Genomic DNA, 14,181 nt, shown 5'->3' on the forward strand with positions numbered 1-14,181 from the left:
ATTTTACAAAGTTATTAAAATGGTTTGTTTATTTTAACTGTAATTTACTCTCACATTGGCTAACATAAAGCGTATACAGTGTGCTCTTGGTTTTGGGGGTAGATTCCTTCCATACAACACCCAGTGCTCATCCCAACAAGTGCCCTCCTCCATGCCCATCACCCATTTCCCCCTCTCCCCCGGCCCCCCCATTAACCCTCCGTTGTTCTCTGTCCTTAAGAGGCTTTTATGGTTTTCCTCCCTCCCCCTCTGTTTGTAACTACTTTTTCCCCCTTCCCTTCCCCCACGGTCTCCTGTTAAGTTTCTCAAGCCCCACAATTATGAGTGAAAACGTATGGTATCTGCCTTTTCTCTGACTCATTGCACTTAGCATAATACCCTCCAGTGCCAGAGCCTCCCCTACGAAGCTGTAATCATCAAGACGGTACGGTATTGACACAAAAACAGACACATAGACCGATGGAATAGAGAACCCAGAATTGGACCCACAGGTGTATGGCCAACTAATCTTTGACAAAGCAGGAAAGAGTATCCAATGGAAAAAAGACAGCCTTCTTTAGCAAATGGTGGGGGAGAAATGGACAGCAACATGCAGAAGAATGAAACTAGACCAGGTTCTTATACCAGACACAAAAATAAACTCAAAATGGACGAAAGACCTACATGTGAGACAGGAAACTATCAAAACCCTAGAGGACAAAACAGGCAACAACCTCTTTGACCTCAGCTGCAAAAAAAAAAAAAAAAGTTTTTAATGTTTATATATTTTTGAGAGCGAGAGAGACAGAGTGCGAACAGGAAAGGGGCAGAGAGAGAGAGAGTGAGACACAGAATCCGAAGCAGGTCCCAGCCTCCGAGCTGTCAGCACAGAGCCTGATGCGGGGACTGAACTCATGAACCATGAGATCATGACCTGGGCTGAAGTTGGATGCTCAACTGACTGAACCACCCAGGCGCCCCTGCAGCATGATTTTTTTTACAGACACTTTTTTAGAGCAGTTTTAGGTTCACAGCAAAATTAAGAAGGTACAGATATTTCCTATGTGCCTCCTGCTCCCACATATGCACAGCCTCCCCCATTACCAACATCCTCCACCAGAGTGGTGAGTTTATTATATAATTGATGAATTTACACTGACATAGTTTACATTAGTATTTGGTATTGGTACATTGGTATTGGTACATTCTGTGGGTTTGGACAAATGTGGAATGACATGTATCCATCATTATAGTATCATATGGAGTATTTTTGCCGCCTTCAAAATCTTCTGTGTTCTATTGATTTGTCCTTCTTTCTCCCAGCCCTTGGAAACCATTGCACTTTGACGGTCTCTTCTCTATAGTTTTGCCTTTTCCAGAACATCATGTAATTGGAATTGTACAGTATACAGCCTTTTCAGGTTGGCTTCTTTTGCTTAATAATAGCCTATAGTTCCTCTATGTCTTTTCATGGCTTGATAGCTCATTTCTTTTTATCATTGAATAACATTCCATCGTCTGGATGGACCGCAGTTTGTTAATCCGTTCGCCTACTGAAGGGCACCTTGGTTCTGTCCAAGTTTTATTTTATTTTTTAAAGTTTATTGTTTATTTTCAGAGAGAGAGAGAGAGAGAGAGAGAGAGAGAGAAAACGTGTGCAGGGGAGTGGCAGAGACAGAGAGAGAGAGAGAGAGAGAGGGAGAGAGAGAATCCCAAGCAGGCTCTACACTGTCAGTGCAGAGCCCGACATCGTGAACTGTGAGATCATGACCTGGACTGAAATCAGGAGTTGGAGTCTTAACCTACTGAGCCACCCAGGCTCCCCTCATTGTTATTTTAATTTGCATTTTCCTGATGACATATGGATGGATGTTGGATTTTGTCAAATGTTTTTTCTGCGTCTATTGATATAATCATGTCATTCTTCTTTTTTAGCCTGTTGATGTGATGGGTTACGTTAACTGATTTTCAAATGTTGGACCAGACTTGCATACCTGGAATAAGTTCCACTGGGTCATGGTATACAATTCTTTTTCTTTTCTTTTCTTTTCTTTTCTCTTCTTTTCTTTTCTTTTCTTTTCTTTTCTTTTAATGTTTATTTATTTTTGAGTGACAGAGTGTGGGCAGGAAAGGGGCAGAGAGAGAGGGAGACACCGAATCTGAAGCAGACTTCAAGTTCTGAGCTGTCAGCACGGAGCCCAACACAGGGCTCGAACTCACGGACTGTGAGATCATGACCTGAGCCGGAGTTGGGTGCTTCACCGACTGAGCCACCCAGGCGCCCCAGTATAATTCTTTTTATACATTGTTGGGTTTGCTTTGCTAGTATTTTGTTGAGGATTTTTCATCTTTGTTTATGAGAGGTATTGGCTTGTAGTTTTCTTTTCTTGTAATGCCTTTGTCTGGCTTCCGTATTAGGGTAATATCAGCCTCATCAAATTAATTAGAAAGAAACGCTTCTGCTTTATTTGCGAAAAGAGATTGTAGAGAGTTTACATATTTGGTAGAATTCACCAATGAACTCAATAGGCCTGGTACTTTCTATTTTAGAAGGTTATTAGTTATTGATTCAACTTATTTAATAGATATAAGCCTGTTCAGATCGTCTATTAATTCTTGTGTGAGTTGTGTGTGTATGTGTGTGTGTGAGTTTTCATAGACGGTGCCTGTCAGGGAATTGTGTTATCAATCTAGAGTCTCAAATCTGTACACACGGAGTTGTTCGTAGGATGTGGTTTCTACTAGAAAATTGCCCTCCAATACAAAGGTATCTTGGTGTTCTTCCTCTTTGGGCTCAGTTTTTGGGAATTCCATCCAGACAATTGTTAGGGAATAAATTACTGTTCTAGAAGACCCACGAAGACCCATGGATGGTGACGGCGCGGCAGGAAGGATGGCTGGAGGAGGTATAGTGAGGGGATGAGATCAGGTTATCAAAGGAAAGAATGAGGAGGTCAAGCAAGACTGAGAGATATGTGAAGGAAGGAAAAGAAAAGTGAGAACCAACGTACGTGTAGAAATGAGGATACAGATGCAGATGAGAGGATACAGAGGCAAATGATATTTCACTCACAGTTTTTGGTGGGAGAGGGCATCTGGAACCCAAGTTGGGCTTGTCCTAGGGTGCACGCATGACAGAACGAGGGAAGGCCTGCTGGGGTTCCTTCAGCATGAGGAAGTGCTGCCCAACTTTCTCCAGTTCATGCTGGACAGCAATGAGTATGACTGTCCTGCACGTAGAGAATGGTGGTGATCAGGTGGCACACGGGGGTTAACTGTGGGAGCTATTGATCACAGGAGGGGTCCGGCCTATGACTCTTGGCCCCCAGGCCCGGCCCAGCAACCCTGGAGACCTTGAGGGAATGATATCTCTTGGCACACCAAGGGGTGTGACCCATCTTGCTGGAAGGAAGCTCGGGCTTTGAGGAAGCAGCTTATCTTGCTCGGGAGAGAGAGAACTGAGGCCCACAAGCTTCACTGATCAATACTGCCTTGGAGCTAGAGATAGGGTCGGTTTGGAGTACAGCATTCATCCTGTAGGACTCGCTGTATTTCATGCCACCACCAGTGAAATGACGTTTATCGAGCATCATTCCATGCCATGCTCTGTGCGATGAACAGAAGACCCTGCGAAACATGCTTGCATCCTGGGAAGGAGGAGGAATCACAGATTTTTGTCTGGAATCTGTGACACGGTCGGCCCAAAGGCGGGGGCGGGGGGGGGCGCCTCTGCTGCTTTTTGGGGTCAGGACAACTGCGGCCCGTGGCTGCCACGGGTGGCAGGCCTTCATTGACCACATCTGTGGCCCTGGCTCCGGCAGCTTCTTGGGGCTCAGCGGACTCAGAGGAAGCAGTAACAGGGAACAGTGGCTCTGGCTCTGGCTATGGCTGAGGGCCTTTTCCAGGGACTCTGTGGAGATTGAATGCCTTGGCAGAACTTTCGGGAATTACAGAGACCTCAGGGCTGGAGCAGGAGAGAAGAAAACTGGCCAATGCCGTGTGGTGGCTGACAGGACTGTTGGAAGTCTTCCCTGCATAGCCGTGGAGACTTAGAAGGCAGACTGGTGATCCCGTAATAATGAATAAGGGCAGTGGTGAATAATGTCGTTAAGGGACTGAATGTTGTGCACCCTTCCCCCCCACCCCCCCCAGATTAATATGTTGAAGCTCTAACCCCCAAAGTGATGGCATGTGAAGGGGCTTTGGGGAGGTAATTAGGGTTAGATGAGGTTGTAAAGATGGGGTCCTGGTCTGATTGGGATGAGTGCCCTTGTAAAAGAGACACCAGAGGGCTTGCTTGCTTTCTGTGAGCATGCGCTGAGGAAAGCTCACGTGAGCGCCCGGTGAGGAGGCGGCAGCCTGCAAGCCAAGAGAGGAGGCCTCAGAATTAGCCTGTCTGCCAGCACCCTGACTTTGGACTTCCCAGCTTCCAGAACTGTGAGAAATAAATGTCTAAGTTCTCAGTCCATCATATTTTGTTATAATAGCTCCAGCCAACGAATACAGTTGTCATGCTTTATTGTCACTCTTTTTTTAATAAATGTTTTTTTTAAGTGTTTATTTATTTTTGAGAGAGAGACAGAGTGTGAGTGAGGGAGGGGCAGAGAGAGAGAGAGAGAGAGAGAGAGAGAGAGACAGAATCAGAAGCAGGCTCCAGGCTCTGAGCCATTAGCACAGAGCCCGATGCAGGGCTCGAACTCACGAACCGCGGGATCATGACCTGAGCGGAAGTCAGACGCTTAACCTACTGAGCCACCCAGGCGCCCCACCTTCTTATCACTGTCGATTTGATTCCCACAGTGATGCATTCTGGAAAACATATACATGTTTGAAAGTAGAGCCCACCCTCCAGTAAGAGGTATTCTTAGCCACATTGGTTAGAGTGGGTAAGGAGTATAGAAGGAAGGTCTTCATTCTGGGCCTGGAGTCGGGCCCTATGCCGGGTCCTTTACAGACGGTGCCATTTAATTCTTATAGCAGCCTACACAGTGGATATCATTATCTCCATTTTACAGATGAGGAAACAGACTCAGTGACGCCTGGTAAGCATGTTATTCAGATGTGGACTTCTGTTACTTAATTCACATCCAGGACCCCATCGGAGCAGAGCTCAAACCAGGAAGAGCTGGACTTTTATCTAATATCTAAGTTCACATTTCATACTCTTTTTTATTAAAATTTTTTTAAGTTTGTTTATTTTTTCAGAGACAGAGAGAGCACAAATGAGGGACAGGCAGGGAGAGAGACAGAGGGAGACACAGAATCCGAAGCAGGCCCCAGGCTCTGAGCTGTCAGCGCAGAGCTCGACGCGGGGCTCGAACCCACAAACCACGAGATCGTGACCTGAGCCACAGTTGGATGCTCAACCGTCTGAGCCCCCCAGGTGCCCCTCTGCTACTTTAGTAAAACTTTGATTTGGATGATTTTGACAAGCGGGCAAGCGTCAGGTCAGGGTGTTGAGATAAGTGGGCTGGACTCACTTTGATCAGTGAGTCCTGGGAGATTCCATTCCCTGAGGGCTAGAGAAGGCAATTTGGGAGAAGTTAAAAGGGAACTGAAACACAGACGTGAGCTAAAATGCATTCACTGGGCGTGGCAGCTAAGGGACCTGGGTTGGAAGCGAACACGAGAAGGAACAATCGTGAGCCAGAGTGGAGCCACAGCCATTTGAGAGATTGTTTTGGGGGGGGGGGGAGATCGTGTTCACCTTCATCATCACCATTATCACCACTCACATTTACTGAGGGTTAAGCACTTGTATTTGTATTGTGCTTAGTATATATTGGACTTAGTATTCACAACAGCTCTATACAGTAGGTACTGTTAACATCCCCATTTAACGGATGTGGAAACAGGCTTGGAGAAATGGTTTCCCCCTACCTCACTGGTGGGTTAGCTGTAAACAATGAGGATTTTGATCGTACTGAGTGTTGCCTACATGGGGGGGGGGCGGGGTACCGCCCTGCCTGGGAGCAGTGTGGGCTTGACTCAGTAAGCAGGATGATGTCAGTGAAGGTTTGGGGGCAAGAAGTGATGTGCTGAGGACAGCGTTGTAGACAATTAACCAACACCACCCAGGATGCATTGGAGCAGGAAGATGGGTGGTTTGAAGACCAAGTTAGGAGGGTATCTGTGGTTCAGGGCAGAGGAGGTGAGTGAACTGGGTGGTGGCAGGAGGCCTGGCACTGAGGGGACGGGTGCAGAGACCATTTGGCTGCCAGAGGTCAAGGCCGTGTTCCCTGAACGAATATGGCAGTGGAGGGAGGCGTGAAGGACTCTAAGCTGACCTCAGGCTTTCGGACTCCGGCAAGGGGACACTGATGGGGGCTTTGACAGAAGTGTGAAATGAGCAGGTGGGCCTATGCTTGGGGGGTAAGTGTCGCCGAGAATCTCTGGCTGGGCTTGTAGAGCAGCTCTGCAGAAGTCAGGTGTAGCAGGTAGGGTTTGGGCATCAGCCGCAACGCGGTGAAAGGCACAGCCTGGGAAGTGTCTCTTCCCAGGCTGGGCTTCTCAAGCCACGGGGTCCGGCCTTGACCCTGGTCCTTGGGGCTTGGCTTGCTTGCCTCACCTCTCTGTCTCAGACCTGTCAGCTAGTGCATGTGGAAACTTGATGTGAATTAGAAAAAAGCATCCTTTCCCAAGGCACCGTTCTGATATCTACAAGAAAATGTCAAAATACCTGTACAAATCGGTAATGACTATGAGCCTAGTCAATAGCACTGGGTAATCAATCTGCTGTTACGTGCATCCAGTTCTGTAGCTGCCGTGGTACCTACGGAGGCCCCTTAGCCTCTTACAATGTCCAATATTACCGAGGAAGGAAAGTTTGGTATAGTAGAAAGAGAGCCAATATCAGGACTTTAAAGATCACTACCATTATAGGTGGAAGACAGAGGAGACAAGAACTCAGAGCTTGTATGACCCAGAGCCCCAGGCTTTTTTTTTTTTAAACTTAATTATTTATTTATTTATTTATTTATTTATTTATTTATTTATTTATTTAAAACACTGGCTTTTATTTCCAATATATATTTAAGGTTAATGGTTTCATTTTTTAAATTTAAATCCAAGTTAGTTAACGTATGGTGTAATAATGATTTCAGGAATAGAAGTTAGTGATTCATCACTTACTTGTAACACCCAGTGCTCATCCCAACAAGTGCCCTCCTTAATGCCCATCACCCAGCCCATCCTCCCCCCACCCAACACCCCTCCAGCAACCCTCAGTTTGTTCTCTGTGTTTAAGAGTCTCTTATGGTTTGTCTCTCTCTCTCTGTTTTTATATTGTTTTTGCTTCCCTTCATTATGTTCATCTGTTTTGTGTTTTAAATTCCACATTATGAATGAAATCATAAGATATGTGTCATTCCCTGGCTTATTTCGCTTAGCATAATACACTCTAGTTCCATCCACATTGTTGCAAATGGCAAGATTTCATTCTTTTTGATCGCCGAGTAATATTCCATTGTGTGTGTGTGTGTGTGTGTGTGTGTGTGTGTGTGTGTGTATATGTGTGTGTGTGTATATATGTATATATATATATACGCATATACATATACATATATATATGTGTATATATATATATATATATATATACCACATCTTCTTTATCCATTCATCTGTTATTGGACAGTTGGGCTCTTTCCATACTTTGGCTCTTGTCAATAGTGCTGCTATAAACATTGCGATACGTGTGCCCCTTTGAAACAGCACATCTGTATCCCCTGGATAAATACCTAGTAGTGCAATTGCTAGGTCATAAGGTGGTTCCATCTTTAATTTTTTGAGGAACCTCCATACTGTTTTCCAGAATGGTGGCACCAGTGTGCATTCCCACCAGCAGTGCAAAAGGATTCCTCTTTCTCCCCATCCTCACCAACATCTGTCGTTGCCTGAGTTGTTAATGTTAGCCATTCTGACTGGTGTGATGGGGTATCTCATTGTGGTTTTGATTTGTATTTCCCTGATGATGAGCGATGTTGAGCATTTTCTCATGTGTTGGTTGGCCATCTGGATGTCTTCTTTGGAAAAGTGTCTATTTGTGTCTTTTGCCCATTTCTTCACTGGATTATTTGTTTTTTGAGTGTTGAGCTTGATAAATTCTTTACAGATTTTGGATACTAACCCTTTATCTGATGTGTAGTTTGCAAATAACTTCCTCCCATTCCGTTGGTTGCCCTTTAGTTTTGCTGATTGTTTCCTTTGCTGTGCAGAAGATTTTCATCTTGATGAGGTCCCGGTAGTTCATTTTTGCTTTTGTTTCTTTTGCTTCTAGGGACATTTCAAGTAAGAAGTTGCTGTGGCCAAGGTCAAAGAGATTGTTGTCTGTTTTCCCCTGTAGGATTTTGATGGCTTCCTGTCTTATGTTTAGGTCTTTCATCCATTTCGAGTTTATTTTTGTGTCTGGTGTAAGAAAGTGGTCCAGGTTCATTCTTCTGCATGTCACTGTCCAGTTTTCCCAACATCATTTGCTGAAGAGGCTGTCTTTTTTCCATTGAATACTCTTTCCTGCTTTGTCAAAGATTAAGTTGGCCATACATTTTTGAGTCCATTTCTGGGTTCTCTATTCTGTTCCATTGATCTATGTCTGTTTTTGTTCCAGTACCATACTGTCTTGATGATTACAGCTTTGTAATACATCTTGAAGTCCGGGATTGTGATGTGTCTAAATCTGGGTTCTTTTTCAGGATTGCTCTGGCTATTCGGGGTCTTTTCTGTTTCCATACAAATTTTAGGATTGTTTCTTCTAGCTCTGTGAAGAATGCTGGTGTTGTTTTGATAGGGGTTACATTGAATATGTAGATTGCTTTGGGTAGTATTGACATTAAAAATATATCATTTATTTATTTTTAAGAGACAGAGCATGAGTGGGAGAAGGGCAGAGAGAGAGAGGGAGAGACAGAATCTGAAGCAGGCTCCAGGCTCTGAGCTGTCAGCACAGAGCCCAACATGGAGCTCGAACCCATGAACTGTGAGATGATGACCTGAGCCAAAGTTGGATGCTTAACTGACTGAGCCACCCAGGTGTCCCCGTGTCCCCACGGGTAGTATTGAGATTTTAACAATATTTGTTATTCCAATCTATGAGCATGGAACGTTTTCCCATTTTTTTGGTGTGTCTTCTTCAATTTCTTATCAGCTTTCTACAGTTTTCAATGCATAGATTTTTCGCCTCTTGGGTTAGGTTTATTCCTAGGTATCTTATGGTTTTGGGTGCAGTTGTAAGGGGGAATTAATTCCTTGACTTCTCTTTCTGTTGCCTCATTATTGCTGTACAGGAATGCAACCGATTTCTGGGCATTGATTTTATGTTCTGCGACTTTGTTGAATTCATGCATCAGTTCTAGCAGGTTTTTGGTGGAGTCTTTGGGTTTTCCACCCAGAGTGTCATGTTTGTGAAGAGCGACATGGCCGATTTGGATGCCTTTTATTTCTTTGTGTTGTCTGCTGAGACTAGGACTTCCAACAGTGTGTTGAATAACAGTGGTGAGAGTGGGCATCCTTGTTGTGTTCCTGACCTTACGAGGAAATAGAACCCCAGTCTTTTGACCCACAGTTCATGATCATATCTAGTGACCTTGGCTTTGGCCAGTTCCCAAGTCCTATGCAGTGGTGCTTGATCTTAAAAGCAGTCTTAATGTGTTACAAAGTGCAAATATCGTGTGTGTGTTTACTTATTCTTCAATGACTGTTTTTTTAATGTTTATTTTTGAGAGAGAGAAAGAGAGAGAGAGAGAGACCGAGTGGAAGAGGGGCAGAGAGAGAGGGAGACAGAGGGTCCAAAGCAGGCTCTGCCCTGACAGTAGAGAGCTCGATGCTGGTCTTGAACTCACGAACTGCAACATCATAACCTGAGCCGGAGTCAGCGGCTTAACAGGCTGAGCCACCCAGGCGCCCCTCTTCAATGACTGTTTTGTGTCACTCACCGAACGTGAAACTAAATGTCATTTCTCAACTAGGCCTCCGGGCCCCCAGGTTCTCTCTCTTTCTGCTGTCCCATGCTAGGATGCTTTTTGCTGTCAGGACAGGTTTTCCTCTGCTTGATCGGTAGGTATCTTGAGACCAAATACTGCATCTTATTATTTGCTTTTCATAGCACGCAGGGCAGTGTGATGAGGCAGGCAGGTAAGTGCCAGTAAATGGTGTTGGTGAGATCATCTCTCTGTGTGCCGTGCCAGGCGGCCTCAGGCACAGCTATTTGTTAACCTTTGAGTTAAAGGAAAGGACTAGAGCTAATCAGATGGTAGAAGGGTAAGGGGTGGAGGGAGGCCAGACGCTCCGCAGTTTACATAAAGCATCGTAGTGGAAAATGACCGGGAACCCGGTAGTTAATTTACCACGCGTGCACAGTGTGGCAAATGTCTGAACATCTCTTGCTGCAAAATCTAACTCTGGTCGATCACAAAGCATCAGGAAGACCCAAGATACCTTGAAAGGTAATGGCACCGGGGAACAGCAGAGCTCTTTGAAAGCAAAATAACTTGAGGCTAAGTTGATTTCTGTTTGGGCCAAACAATAGTGGTCGTGGTAGATGGGGAGCCGCCAGCGTCCTGAGGGGTTGGGAAACCTACGATCCTCACACCTCACTCACTCCCCAAAGGGTGCCGAGCTCAGCACTAATGAAACGCACGGTCACAGAAAATCAACTGCTTTCGACTGCCTGCCCCAAAGTCTTTGACTAGTAACCGCACTCTCAAGGCCAACGGTGGTAGGGACACCCTGTCGTATTTTGTCTCGTAGGTGATGTTTGGAACGTTGAGCGTGTTCCTCTCTGAGATTCTTTTGTTCCTTCTTAGTTTTTTAAGGAGTCAGAACATACGTCTTCACGCTTCGTTAGGACAGACAGCAAGGCGGAGGTAGGTTTAGGAGCTTGGGGGGCCGGGGACTGTAGTGCTTTGAAACACCCGTCTTCAGGGCTTGCAAGAGGAAAATCGGCACACCAGTGGGGCGGTTGATGTTGGAGCTTCTTGTAGCTCTCTTTATGGATGTTGGCTGGCCTTCTCCCCTGCTTTCTCAGAAGCTGTCTCAACATACCCTTTTCGGAGTTGAAACTCCCGGACGCAGGGATTCGTAACCACTTTTTTTTTTTTTTTTTTTTTTTTTTTAGTGTCACGGACATGAGTTCTTTGAGAAGGTCACGAAAGCCCCGCCCCGTCTCCCCAGAAAACGGCTGCCTATAATTGCAGGGGGTTCAAGGTATGGACAACACGCTAAAAACTCTGACTTATTTCACCTTAAAACGTAAATGCCCAGCCATGCTCTCTCCTCCTTCTTCCTTCTCCTGAACCTCTCCGTTTCCCTGCCTAAAGCAGCGCCTGCATGAAGTGGGGAATAAGGACACAGCCGAGAGTGAGGCGGGCCTCCAGCGGCTCTGCTTCTAGAATATTGTGCTAAAGGGGGCAAGCGGGCAGGTCTGAAAAGGAGCAGGGGCTAGGATGCGGCCCCTGCCCTCAAGGGACTCCCGTGGGGTGGTGGAGATCAGTTTCAAAACAAATGGTAAAGTACCAGGTCGTGGCTCCTTTACGTGGTCACACGACATCCTGAATCCTCAGCGATGCATAATGGTTCTCATACAAGGGAACGAGTGACAAAAGTTCCCAGGCAAAACGGAGCAAAATCTTTGTAGAGATTTCTCTGGCAGTTTCCGAGAGGGGGTGCATTTCTGTTCAGTTCCTAGAAGTGGACTCGCAAGGTCAAAGGGCTTGAATATGGAAGTATTTAATAGAGGGACCACAATTACCCTCTGGAAAAGGTCGCGTCGGTTTCGTACCTCCCCGGGGGAGCGGATTTGGCACCCGGATCAGATTCTGGGCTGGGTGTGGGGGAGAAGGCTAGGAAGGGAGGAGGGGGACAGCGAATTTTTCTTTCAGCCCTGTGGGCAGCTGTCCAATTTCATTTCGGTTCTCGGAGTTCTGCTTGCTTCAACGTGACTGAGTGTTGACGCTGGTTTGGAGGCGGGAACTTTGTGGCCTGGCCGGACGAGGATCGCAGGGGTCGGGGCCACCACTGACCCACAGCCTTCGTGCGCGGTACCCCCACGGGAGCCAGGGGGGTCCCGGGTGTCACCTACGCGCACATTTACAAACCAGATACCTTCCTCTCAGGTGAACCCAGCTCTGAGCCAGGATGTAATAAGACAAGGGCCGGCTTCGCTTTGGCCCCACTCACACCCTCGGCGGTGAGACTGTGCACTGGCCCGTCCACGGCAGTCCTGACCGCGGCTCCCACTCCTGGCTGTTGCCCTGACGGCATCCACGTCAGGGGCCCGTGGTGCTGATGCTCGAAGGACACAGCCACGCTCAAGGGCTGAGCAGAGGCCTTGGTGTCGTCGGCCTCGTCTCCCCTGCCTCCGCCTACCGCCCGCTCCTGCTTCTTGCCCAGTGACCCCTCCTGCGTCCTGGAGACAAAACAGCCCCATTGAGGGATTTTTGCTGGAACGTGTCCTCCCTCCAGTTAGAGCAGGTTTTGTGTTTAGCTTTGGTTTGGCGGCTTTTCATTCTGGACGCAGTTGTGCTGGCCCCTCAGAGCCTGAGAGCCCCGGGGCCAGGGCCTTGTCACATTGGCCTAAACCCCGCTGGTGATAAAGCTGTAGGAGTTCATGCTGGCTGCTCCGGCAGAGACACTCTGAAATCCCAGCTGCCTAACCCAGGAGATTTTTATTTCTGACTCACCAAGCAGTCTGATGACTGTGTGCGGGGTGGTAATTTAGGGACCCAGGCTCCTTCTCTCCCTCTCCTTTGCCATTTATTTATTTTTGAGAGAGAGAGAGAGAGCGCACGAGCAAGAGGGGTCAAAGAGAGAGGGAATCGGACCACAAGATCATGACCTGAGCCGAAATCAAGAGTGGGATGCTTAACCCACTGAGCCACCCAGGCGCCCCCTAGACGGCCTCATTTTGACTTGTAAATGCACCGCCTCACTTTCGCTCACCTTCTATTGGCAGGAACATGGGGCCTAGAGGCAGGATTCCCTTGGAAATACATCCTTGGCTGGGTAGCTGTTCCTCAAACACAGCTTTTACACCATGGAAAAGGAGCCCTGGACCGTGGTGGGCAGTGGGCTATGTCTGCCATGGGACTGAGCTGGGAACAAGCTTGCACTCCTGCCGCCTAGTTACCCTTCTGTTCCTGTGGGCAGAAGTCCTTATACTTTATCAAGCAAGAGGCTCTGCCCAAAGGTGACCTTTATTAATGCTTCAGATAGGAACTGGTGTGGAGTGAAGAGCTTCACCCTTTCTTTGATCAGATTTACCTCTGTTCCTGCTCCATGTGCTGGGCGCGGACCCCTCCCTAGTCTCTCTCCCCAGCCCATTTCCTTTTTCCCCAAATCTCCAGGCAGAGTCACAGGCAAATTTGCCTGGGAACCATTCAGGACCTCACTCCCCCTTCTCCCTCCCGTTTTTTGGTTTTTTTTTTTTTTGATGATTTTGGCTAGAGGGTGACCAGGGAGAGAAGGACTTCCAATAAAGGCAGTTTCTTCTCTTCCTGTGTTTGCTGAGCTGCGTGGGGTTGGGCGGGTGGCGCTGGGAACTCTGGAGAAGCTCAGGGAATTAACGAAGTCTGACAAAGGAGATCCGGAAGGGGAGGGCCCACCTTCCAGCGGAGCCTGCCTTCCCTCAGTGACGTCAGAAGCGGCTGCTGTTGCCTTGGCAACCTGATCACCCAACGCCAAGGGCACGCAGGCTGATCTCAGGGCTCTTTTCTTGATGAGGCGCTAAAAAGGAACCTCACTGTCCCCCAAATGCAACTTGATCATAGGGAGATACCATCCAATACTCGGGTGCGGTCTGTGCGTGAAGACGGCTCCAGGGAGTGGGTGATACTGGCAGGAATAATCTGAAGGACACGTGGGGGGACCGAGAACCCTCTTTTTGCACAAACCCTGCACGTTTTAGAGAAAAGAAGCTGCCGGTCTGCCCTCTGACAGTACTCTTCACCTCCGCCTGTTTCGCATGAAAAGTCTCACCGCATCACGTGGCCCATTACCCCGGAGTCCTGCTGTAGGACTGGAATGTTCTGGAAATATTGCCGCGGGGGGCACCATTAGGTACCAGCATGGCCGAGAAGGGGGAAGAGCCGCTTGGCCACCCGCTTTCAACAAGACACCTTCTTTTTCTTTCCATGCTCGCTTTCTGAGTGGCTGGGAGGTTCAACTGTACCAGTTGCTCACGCTAGCGAATGAAGGGAAGGCAGACATTTGTGG

General features: G+C 47.4%; 1 long non-coding RNA gene across 2 annotated transcripts in view; it reads left to right on the forward strand.

Annotated features, from left to right (window-relative positions):
- Window positions 1-14,181, forward strand: part of LOC109495549 — a 49,734-nt gene that overhangs the window by 20,902 nt on the left and 14,651 nt on the right. For both annotated transcript variants that reach the window (XR_006591717.1, XR_002739169.2), the window contains one exon: window positions 11,087-11,175. This is a non-coding gene — a long non-coding RNA (uncharacterized LOC109495549). The remainder of the gene's footprint in view (window positions 1-11,086; window positions 11,176-14,181) is intronic.

This window comes from Felis catus, chromosome F1 (genome assembly GCF_018350175.1).
Source record: "Felis catus isolate Fca126 chromosome F1, F.catus_Fca126_mat1.0, whole genome shotgun sequence".
Taxonomy (NCBI): Eukaryota; Metazoa; Chordata; class Mammalia; order Carnivora; family Felidae; genus Felis; species Felis catus.